Raw genomic sequence first — 12,718 nt, forward strand, 5'->3', positions numbered from 1 at the left:
CATAGGTTGCATCTCTGGGATAAATCTTTTGCATGTGCCACTTGCGTGTCTTTCATCACCCGTACTCATGGTAATCGCAAAATGGGCACAATGGGGACCCAGTGGCGGCCGAACATTGGAACCTAGGGACACAAAACTAGTGCAGTTGGTGAGGGAACACAACAGGCTTCTCACACCCACCACCAGGTGGGGCACATGTGTGTGAACGTACACCCATGCGGTTCCTATATGGAATTATGCATTACAGGGATAACCCAAACTTGCAGGCCCATAGCACTAAGGATAGTAAGGGGACCCAATGCCTGTGTGGGGTACGCACACAGGCTGGGGGGTGGGGGGGGGGGACTTCAACCCACCAGGGTCTTTCATTTCGGAGATTCGTGGGGGTAAGTTGAAAGTTGCGATATTTTGGTACTGCTGTAATAATGGCTCACAGGCTCTCCATCTGTGACACATTTATTCATCTCTCGTGTAAGAGTCACGGCTTCAAATTCCAGCAAAGCCCTAAAACACAATGCATAGGCTATTAGGCTATGCTGAGTGCAGATTGTATATACCTCTCATTATTCACTACTCTTCCAAAGGTGGTATTACCCTAATTCATGCTAAGTAATTTGGATTCTATTTCTTTTTTTTTTTTTCTTGTCACAGTGAGTTCGTGAAGAGAAAATGTCATTTTGGCACTGTCGACATGCTTATTTGTGCATATCACGATTCTACCAGGTACAATGAGGGGCGGACAACTTAGAGGTAAAATTACCAAATTGTGCGACACATGATATATCTCACCCCAGTTAGCCAAGAAATTTAATCTCAACCTCTGGTCCGTGGCGCTCCCCAAAAAGCGCCCCCCGCAAGGTTAATTCGTAAGTCATGGTAATTTTCAATTTTCTCTCTCGCCTTCCACTCTTGAGTAGTATCTTTTTTTTCATTGTCAGATCGAAAAGAGTATTTCTGGTCAATGTGGTTTTATTACCCCGTCCCTCATTATACTGTAGTCCTGGAGCAGTTTAGCGTGATCATTTTCTACCACAGCTAAAGGTTGACGTTCGTACCATTTTATTAATGTATTGTATTCCACATTTTCAACAGAAACTCCAGCAGAGAGTTTTACTTATCGTATTGTGTTTTTTTCTCATATTGATTCTGAACAAGTGCTGAACATTCACAGGTTAATGTGGTTGATGGTTTCTTTTTCCATACATATAATGGAATACGACGAGATATTATTTCAGTCTGTTGCTTGTTGAATATATCGTGTTAATTACGCTTGATCTTGCGCTGCCATTATCATCAGCTTACTTCTCAAGTTTTCCTCTCTATAGCAAAGGCCATGTTTCCTTACTGGTCAATTCTTCAGTTTGTCTCAGAGTACTTGTCCATATATATATATATATATATAATATATATATATATATATATATATATATATATATATATATATATATATATATATATATATATATATATATATATATATATATATATATATATATATATATATATATATATATATATATATATATACACAAATGTATATATATATATATATATATATATATATATATATATATATATATATATATAAATATATATATATATATATATATATATATATATATATATATATATATATATATATATATATATATATATATATATATGTATATATATATACATATATATATATATATATATATATATATATATATATATATATATATATATATATATATATGAGAGAGAGAGAGAGAGAGAGAGAGAGAGAGAGAGAGAGAGAGAGAGAGAGAGAGAGAGAGAGAGAGAGAGAGAGATCTATTTACATATCTAGGAATGACTCGTTTTTAACAGTTATTTACTGAAAGAGTTCTATCACATGTTTTCTTTCCTTTTCAAAGTAAGTATTGTTAAGAGAATTAGTTACATAAGTATTGTTCATTTCCTCGTTCTTTGTAATTACTGAAAGATCTTAAATTCAAACGATGGATTATGTAATGGTGAGCTTTGTTCTCGAATAATTGAACTCTAAGAATACGTTTTGTATAGTGTTGTTTAATATGATACTTTTATTCTAATGATAAAAAATCAAGGTAAAGTAGCTAATTTTATTTACTTGAAAATAATAGGATTAGGTATCCTTCCTTATTTCAATATGACATAATATTTTCATGACAGATATACATGAAAATATATTTCTCAGACGCAATGTGTCACTACAGTGAATAATGAACTGAAATGTTAAGTAATTTACCTATTTTGCGTTTTTCATGTAAGATTTGTATAAAGTACGTAAGATTTAGGTTATTTCATATATTGTAAATGTATTATTTTGTAAATATTTCAATTTATTATAGACTTTTTACAAATTTATAAAAGAGTTTTTAATAGTGATTCAGTTATTAATATCATTATTTGATTGCTGAGAAACAGCATTAAGTCTCTCTCTCTCTCTCTCTCTCTCTCTCTCTCTCTCTCTCTCTCTCTCTCTCTCTCTCTCTCTCTCTCTCTCTAGTTTAATATTTAAAGCTACTGAAAATGTTTCACTTTTCTTTTCTCCTGCTAAAATCAATGTATCATTTGAGTCTGGGACTGCATCATTCCGTGTGAAATATAGATTATTACTCGAATCAAACTAACTTAATCAATCACACTCATACAATTCCTGTGTGTGTCATTGATCTATGGAAAAATGTGAATGAATATGAAATAAAAATTGATACTATTAGGACAAAATGCCCCGTATTTTCTAGGTTTGATCCGCAAATGAGTCTCGCTCTTGAAATGGTTAGTTTAAAGACTTGGAAATTAACAACAAATAAGTCAGAAAGACATCGCTTTTAGAGAACACTCAGGGATTACGGATGTGGCTGCAAGGTCCACTTCAGATAAATGGCCGAGTTGTTCCCCAGCCTTTCATAAATAGTTTGTGCTAGAATTCTTAGATCTTAAAGCAGCAGTTAAACCATGGAATAATACTGTTGCATGGAAAAGAAATATGGAAACGTGGTTCCTCTGTTCATAGCAGCATTTATTCTTTTCTCTTTCAATGGATATCCGTATAGAAAGTACACTGAAATAGCAAATCGTTATCAAATATGTAATTATTGGCTCTTTTCACCCAGTCTGAATAAATCAAATTAAGTTTTAATTATGTTATTGTTGAAATAGTAAAAAATTCTATCGTTTAAAGTAAAAAAAAAAATTGGATATTAGTGAATACGAAAAATTGTGCTTTGAAGTGTATTAGATATGTACCTACGTCTCTATGATCTATTCACTTTTATTCACAAATGCTGTTTTAATGAACAGGCCTATTTATTTTTAGACGATCATCTTGAATCATGAATAAATTCTTTATCAGTAATCCGTATCTCTGGAGCTTGTTATTATCTTTTTTCCAGTAATGTGGTGTCACTCAAGATTAATCAGTTTCAATTTTGTCTTCCAAATATATTCATGATATATCTTATTGCACAATACTACTTAGCTTTTTAGTAAGCAAACCAAAATATTCTATAGACCTTATGTTTTTACATTGTTTCTAAAGGAAAAACGGCATATAAAAAAAGAAACGATGTAGACATCGGAAATTATATGTGGTGTCATTCAGAATACATTTAGATCTCCTAACTCTAATAAATTTACATTCCCCAAAATACCTTCCCTTGAATTGAGAATAATAATTCATCGTAGGAATTTCATATTTAGATTTTCCATAGACCTCCAAATAGAATATTTTTACATGACAAATATATCTTCAAGATATTTCAAGAAACTTCCAGAAAAGTGAAAAATAGTGTACTTTTTCATAATAACTAACGCAGGCTTTTAGAGAGTCTCCGTACAATTACACATTTTCGCTCTTACACTGTAACGGTGCACCTATTTTTTATATATTGTCGTTATGGCTGTCCTCATACTAAAAACCTGTTTATGTACTTTCCTCCATTATTATGTTTGATTTTTTGCGCCATTATTGACTTGAACAGGTTGTATATTTACTCATGCTCCGTCCAGATAAAGTTTATTGCATTCTAATCGTCTCTCAGTTACCTCCTATAACTCGCTTGTACATTTGTTATCAGCAGAGTGATTGCTCCATCCCACCATAACCTCCCTTCTGTGCCGTACTGTTCTTAGATGCCACCTACCGAAACTGCCTCTTTAGCACACGCCGCCTCAATAAAATTACCGCTTTACAAGCAAAGAAGCATTCAATTGGTTCCACCAGGTTGAAGTTCAGTTTCGCATGAAGATCGTGACTCGTTCAAGCACCAAAGGAGATTATGTTGTCGGGGCAATCCCCGAGGACACTTGCCTGGAAATTTCTGACTGGCTGAGAGACCCAGGAGACACCCCCCTAACGTACAAAGACCTCAAATCATACCTCCTGGAGTATTTTTCGCTATTACTGGCCGTCAGCATAGCAAAACTTTTTCAGCTCTCTCAACAACCATTGTTGGGCCAAAAGACTTCACTCGCCTTCAGGGAAATGACCAGTATCACTCGCCTACAACCTGCAGCAAACTACTCTTCTTGTGAAGTGAATCTATTTCTTGCCCTTAGGGTATGGCACTTACCCAAAACAGTACGTGCTGCTATCCCTGACGTCAATATTTTGCCCATGAAGGACCTGATGACCAAAGTCGATCCCCATATGGACAGCCCCTTCACCATCTTCCAGACTTCCATCAACGCCTCCACTCCTGATTAAGTGGACAACTATTCAGCATCGACTGAAGCCGACGTGAATGTGGTAGGATACAGACTCCCACCCTGTGATGTGCCAAGTGGCAATAAAGCTGCACACAACCACCTTATTCCACCTCCACTCCTGATTAAGTGGACAACTATTCAGCATCGACTGAAGCCGACGTGAATGTGGTAGGATACAGACTCCCACCCTGTGATGTGCCAAGTGGCAATAAAGCTGCACACAACCACCTTATTCCACCCTTGGGTTATGCCCCAACCAACGACCTCTCCAGCCCGTTACTGACGCCCATCGGTTACAGTAATGCTACCACCACTACAAAGTTGGGGTTGCTGCAAAGAAATGTGCAAATAGTTGTCAGTGACCAAAAGATGTGTAAGTAAGCAATTGTTTGTAGCGGTGGCCTCCCCATCACTAATCTTTTCTCTTTACATGACACAGGTAAGGGTGTGCAATTTTTTGTAGACATGGGTGCTTGCCATTCTTATATGCCAAGGTCACTCTGCAGGACAAAACATAGTCTGTATAAGTCTGCCGACATCTGCCAAGTAACTGACAACGGATATCTTCTAGGAGAAGGGCACTCCAAAATCAAACCATTGTTCTCTAATCTTGGGTAGTGCCTTAGCCTCTGTACCACGGTCTTCCACTCTCTTGGGTTAAAGTTCTCTTGCTTGAGGGTACACTTGGGCACACTGTTCTATCTTATATCTTATTGCTCTTCCACCCGTTTTATTAAAGTTTTATATTTTATAAAGTGATATTTATTTTAATATTGTTGCCCTTCTTAGAATATTTTAATTATCCTTGTTTTCTTTCCTCAATGAGCTATTTTCCCTATTCGAGCCCCTGGGTTTATAGCATCCTGCTTTTCCAACTATGGTTGTAGCTTAGCAAGTAATAATAATGATAATAATAATAATAATAATAATAATAATAATAATAATAATAATAATAATAATAATAATGATACCCGCCCACGATCAAGATAACGTTTTGAAGCGCAAATATATTTGGAAGCTTCTCATTGCAGACATCACATTGCCAATCCTAAACTCGGACCTCCCACACTTTTACCTCCTGGGCGTTATTCGTACTCCTTGAAACCTTTCTAACCCGTCCCCTCTGACCTCTTTCTCCAACTCAGCGCACCCACGGGTGCCTACGCAGTTTTCTGTCCAGATCTTCATTACCACCCACAGTTCCCACAAAAGATGGTATTTATCCCCTTATCAAGAGGACTGGGCCCCCAGTTTTTGCTAGATTCAAATTTCTGGTACTGGATCATTTGGCAGCCGCTAAACAAATGTTTGCCAAAATGGAAGAAATAGACATTTGTCAAAAAGCATTAAGCTCATGTTCGTCACCCTTACACATCATACTAAAGAAAGATGGCTTTTTGCATCTGTTTGGGGATTGTAGGCACCTGAACATTCATACAGAACCAGGTCACTAACCCCTCCCCAATTATCGCCGAAGTGACCTCCTACTTTCACAAAGCTAAGGTTTCTCCACACTACACCTTTTGAAGGGGTATTATCAGGTGCCCATGAACCTAGAAGACATCCCCAAGACCACCTTCACCACCTCCTGTGGTACATACACCTTCACTCTTGCCCCCCCCCCCCTTACCCCCTCTATGCCTCCCTTAAGGGCAAGACAAAGTCCACCTAAAGTCAGGTTCCCTTCAAAAAGTAGCCTTCTGCAATGCTAAGAATGCCTTATCAACTGCTATTGCTCTCCCGAGCCACAGGCACATCTTTCCACCACCAGTTCCAACGACGTTGCTATTGTGGCAGTCGTCAGGCAGGTGTCAACGGTTTGCCCCGCCCATTTGCCTTCTTCAGTAGAAAGAAGTCCAAGATGGAATCCAGCTACTCTACCATCAAGCACGAATTACTGGTAGTGCACTTGGCTGTCCGTCACATTAGCCACTTCTTGGAAGGTACAACCTTCATCATTTGCACGGGCCACATACCTCAGGTGCATTCCTTCCTTCGTAAGTCCGATTCCGGGTTTGCCTGTAAACGGCAACATATCTATGTCGTGGCTGAATACAGTTTTACACTTCAGCACGTCTGTAGGAAAATGAATCCTGTTACCAATGCCCAGTTGAGAAACACACCTGACAACCTGGAATTGGATTACAAGGCCTTGGCAAAGGCTCAACGCATAGAACCAGAGTACCAAGCATGTGGGACATTCTGCACATCCCTTCGTTGGGAGGACGTCTCACTCAACGACTCTATCGTCTCACTCCTCTTTGATATCAGTACTGGTAGACATAGACCTAGACTATGGATACCTTTTCTCATGTGCCGATAGGTTTTTTATTTCATTCATTACCTTTCATATCCAATGCGCTGTTCTACTGCACAGCTATTGAAAACAAAGTTCGTTTTGCAAGTCATTACTAAGGATTCCAAGGATTAAGGAGTGGGCATATATCCTCATTCTCAGCGGTGCTTTGCCCACGTTCACATCGATGTTGTAGGCCCCTTTCCCACATCAACCACTCCACTTGTTGGCCTGAAGTCATTCCCATAGAAACTGCAACGTCTGCCTCCTGTACGTTTGCCGTACTCTCAGGATGGATGGCAAGATTTGGTGTCCATAAGCATATTACCTATGACAGGGGTAACACCTTTACCTCTAAATTGTTGCCATCATTAGCAAATCTCCTGGGTATCACCCTTCATCAGAAAACCACACACAACCATGCTAGCAATGGTATGGTTGAACGTTTTCACCGTGCCCTTAAAGTAACATTGATGTCCTGCTGCAAAGATTCTGACTGGTTTATCCCCTACCCTATTTTATTTTTGGACTGAAGATCACCCTGGATGCCTCAGCAGCTGAAATTGGGTATGGCAATCCATTGCTTGTCCCTGTCTGATTTTTTTCCATCTCCAACTTCCTACAATTTCCAGTACTTACGTCAAGTTGGGGTGAAATTTACTACATGTATATATATATATATATATATATATATATATATATATATATATATATATATATATATATATATATATATAAATGTGTGTGCGTGTGCGTGTGTGCGTGTGTGGGTATGTGTGGGTGTTTAAAGTCCAATGCAGTTTCAGTAATATGATTCCCTTATTAGCAATGAGTTGCATTGATTGCTGGACTTCATCATATACAATGAAAATTCTTCCCCATTGTCAGCACCCAATGCATGACTTTTTTTCTTTTAAATATCCGTCGATTAATAAACATCTCTTCTGTAAACAAAGCCATTAACAATCCTTTAATGCAGAAATAATTGAAAAGGAGATTTAACAGAATGATGGAATTTGGACATAGCCTAATTGTTTGAAGTGTCATTATCATGGGATTGCAAAATAAATCCTATGAAATGTTTTTATGATCATAAAGTTTCAAAATTTGTTCAACTATTTTTCCGTTTTTGTTTTGCTTTGGTATATAATAATATTGTATTGATTAAATTATTTAAAAAACGGACGTCACAACGACAATTTTAACAATTATAAAACATTGTGAAAAATTTATTGATACAATTAGAATACAGAAAAATAGAGATGTTAAGAAGGATCTCTAATCAATCTCCTTTTTTTTTTTTTTTTTTTTTTTTTTTTTTTTTTTTTTTTTTTTTTTTTTTTTTTTTTTGAAGGATTTTCGTGTATTTTCGGGTATCTAGTAACCGATAAAAATAAGAAATCTCAGCATTAAAATTCTTACATGACTAGAATAGATTTCAACATATTTAACTGAAATAAAATGAAGATCTACTCTCGTATAACTTATGGCGTATAGTAATTGATCAAAAATAATAACTGTCAGGTGTAAGAATCCTGTTTGATTAGAATTGATTTTAAAATTTTCTATTGAAATAAAAAGAAAAAAAATCCTGAATTTGTAATTATTTTTTTGATGATATACATAACAATCTTAGAAATTCTTTATGATTATTATTATTATTATTATTACTATCCAAGCTACAACCCTAGTTGGAAAAGCAAGATGCTATAAGCCCAGGGGCTCCAACAGGGAAAAATAGCCCAGTGAGGAAAGGAAATAAGGAAATAAATAAATGAAGAGAACAAATTAACAATAAATAATTCTAAAATAAGTAACAACGTCGAAACAGACATGTCATATGTAAACTATTAACAACATCAAAAACAAATATGTCATAAATAAACTATAAAAAGACTCATGTCCGCCTGGTCAACAAAAAAGCATTTGCTCTAACTTTGAACTTTTGAAGTTCTACTGATTCAACCACCCGATTAGGAAGATCATTCCACAACTTGGTAACAGCTGGAATAAAACTTCTAGAATACTGCATAGTATTGAGTCTCGTGATGGAGAAGGCCTGGCTATTAGAATTAACTGCCTGCCTAGTATTACGAACAGGATAGAATTGGCTAGGGAGATCTGAATGTAAAGGATGGTCAGAGTTATGAAAAATCTTATGCAACATGCATAATGAACTAATTGAACGACGGTGCCAGAGATTAATATATAGATCAGGAATAAGAAATTGAATCGACCGTAAGTTTCTGTCCAACAAATTAAGATGAGAATCAGCAGCTGAAGACCAGACAGGAGAACAAAACTCAAAACAAGGTAGAATGAAAGAATTAAAACATTTCTTCAGAATAGATTGATCACCGAAAATCTTCAAAGACTTTCTCAATAAGCATATTTTTTGTGCAATTGAAGAAGACACAGACCTTATATGTTTCTCAAAAGTAAATTTACTGTCGAGAATCACACCTAAAATTTTGAAAGAGTCATACATATTTAAAGAAACATTATCAATACTGAGATCCGGATGTTGAGGAGTCACCGTCCTTGACCTACTTACAATCATACTTTGAGTTTTGTTAGGATTCAACTTCATACCCCATAATTTGCACCATGCACTAATTCTAGCTAAATCTCTATTAAGGGATTCACCAACCCTAGATCAACATTCAGGGGATGGAAAATTTACATTTTCCTCTTCTTAATAAGATTTCCATATTTTTCCCAGGCCTAATAACTAAAACTTATTATATTATATAGTCCCCCGGCTAAATATCTAAAACATAGCATATGGTCTCCCGGCTTAATAAACACAACATGTACACTCCATAATCCTGCAAACTAGCAGATTTCATGGTTTACTAGGTAAAGTAATTTTTCCTTCCGAGTTTCGAATTACCAATTGATAGGGCAGTTAATTCCTTAGTGGCAGGAAGATGTCATTCAGAATAAGGAGGGACATTTTGACAGACCCAGCCATGAACCAAATTTCTTGGAATTCATTGGACGGGGGTCAGCTCTCCTGGTATGTCCATATACCTGTACAAAATTCATGCTATAACGTCCCAGTTACGTTTTGGTGTCATAAAAAGGTTATTGAGACCTGATATGACGTAATGGATTTATGATAAAATTTAAACATGCAATGAAAGATCTCTTGCATAAGATTAAGAGTTTTCCTTGTAATTGCATACACTTTATTTGAATCAAATTTTTAATATGTATAAATGTATTTATTAAACACAGCAGTAAATGTTTACAAAAGATCCGAAAAAAATATCGCTTGTCCAATTGCGTGCACATTACAATGAACACTGATTATCAAAAAGTAAATAACTGTTAAAAACATATGCACAAAGTATAATATATATATATATATATATATATATATATATATATATATATATATATATATATATATATATATATATATATATATATATATATATATATATATACACACACACACAAACACAGACACACACACACACAAACACAGACACACACACACACACCCACACACACACACATATATATATATATATATATATATATATATATATATATATATATATATATATATATATATATATGTATATATACATATATATATATATATATATATATATATATATATATAAAATATATATATATATATATATATATATATATATATATATATATATATATATATGTATATATATGCATATGCATATATATATAGTTAAGTATATATATATATATATATATATATATATATATATATATATATATATATATATATATATATATACACATCTATATTTATATGTATATATAAATATATAATTATAATTTATACATATATATACATATAGATATATATATATATATATATATATATATATATATATATATATATATATATATATATATATATATATATATATATATTATATATACATATATATATATATATATATATATATATATATATATATATACTCGTATATATATAAATATATATATATATATATATATATATATATATAAAAACTCGTATATATATATATATATATATATATATATATATATATATATATATATATATATATACGAGTATATGTATATATATATATATATATATATATATATATATATATATATATATATATATATATATATATATATATATATATATATATATATATATATACATATATATATATATATATATATATATATATATACATATATATATATATATATATATATATATATATATATATATATATATATATATATATATATATATATATATATATATATATATATATATATGCTAATTCCATGGTAGAATAGCCCGAAGTAAATTGGAATGTTATGGTAGAGATTGTGGTATCTACAGAAGCAGCAGTGGTGTGGTATGCAGCAACAGAAAATAAAACATTTCGTTGTAATCAAGAAGTTCAAAAAGCTGTGAAATTAAAAAGAGGGTGAAGGAGGTGGCAATAAAACTTTCAAGCAAAGTCTCAACTACCCAAACTGCTAGTTAATGGGCTAGTGAGGGCTAAAAGGGGGTTTCTGGCAACCCCTGTCACTCACTCTCCATTAAATCTGAGTCATATTTTCTTTTGACTTGGGACAAACAGATTTGTGTACTCTCTGCTCTCAAGACTTGGCAATGTCAACATTATTTTTTTTTCTTTTCTTTTTGAGGTGTGGTTGTTCCTCTCTGTGTCCTCATGGGTACTTGTCCTGGGACTGAAGGCGCTCTTCCGCCACCTTCATCTTCTCTGTCAATTACAAACCCCCTTCTTTGTGTCCAACGCACAGAGGAAGTCGTTGGAAGCAGGGTTCAACCTGCGAGGAGTGTTAGGATTGGTCTGCCTCCCAGTGGGAGAGATGTGGTTGATGGCAGAAGAGGAAGTCTAAGAGAGATTCTTCACCTTCAAAGTCTTCCTCAAGGGCTAACAATCCTCGGACATATTCTCTCACCCCCTGTTCTCCTCCCATACCTCTTGCTCATTTCGGCCTCTTCTGAGGGGTGGTTAAGTAGGAGTGTATACCAGCTAATACCAGAGCTACCTCTATACTCTGGGGACAAAAGCAATTTTACCTCTGGCTTTCCGGAAGTCTTTCTCCCTTATAGATGATCTGCAGGCTTGGCCGTTGCTGGGTGTAACTAGCCTACCCATCGATGACCTACTTCTAACGAGCACACCTCTGTCCACCCTCGGATTTCTTTGTCCTCAAGGGACCATAGCCCTCTACACGCTCCCAGACCTTTGTCTTTGCCCTCCATCAGGCAGCGTACCAGTTCAAATGATCGACGTTCTTGTCATTGTCCTGCTTATGATCGTCGGTCTTCCTATGATTATCACTCCCTGGCTCCAGCTTGTTTCTACAAACACCGTGTTCATCACTCGCCGGCATGTGTTCAGCACTCTGCTGATTGCTGTTCTGCTGCTGTGGATCGTCATTCTTCAGCTGGACGCTCACCTTCTCGTTCTTCTCCTTAATACTATCATGTATCTCCTCATGATTGCAGTTCTTCATCAGCTCGCCGTTCAACAGCGCATGAACTTCTAACACACTATTCGCCATCTTGCCCTCCAGGACTATCTCCCACTAGAGGACGCTATCCTGGCCAGATATTTCGTGCGGACCCCGTCTTTTGCCTGGATATCCCACACCATCTCGCCATTCACCAGTGTGGTGCTCTTCTTTTCG

The sequence above is a fragment of the Palaemon carinicauda genome, chromosome 9 (assembly GCF_036898095.1).
Source record: "Palaemon carinicauda isolate YSFRI2023 chromosome 9, ASM3689809v2, whole genome shotgun sequence".
In the NCBI taxonomy this organism is placed as follows: domain Eukaryota; kingdom Metazoa; phylum Arthropoda; class Malacostraca; order Decapoda; family Palaemonidae; genus Palaemon; species Palaemon carinicauda.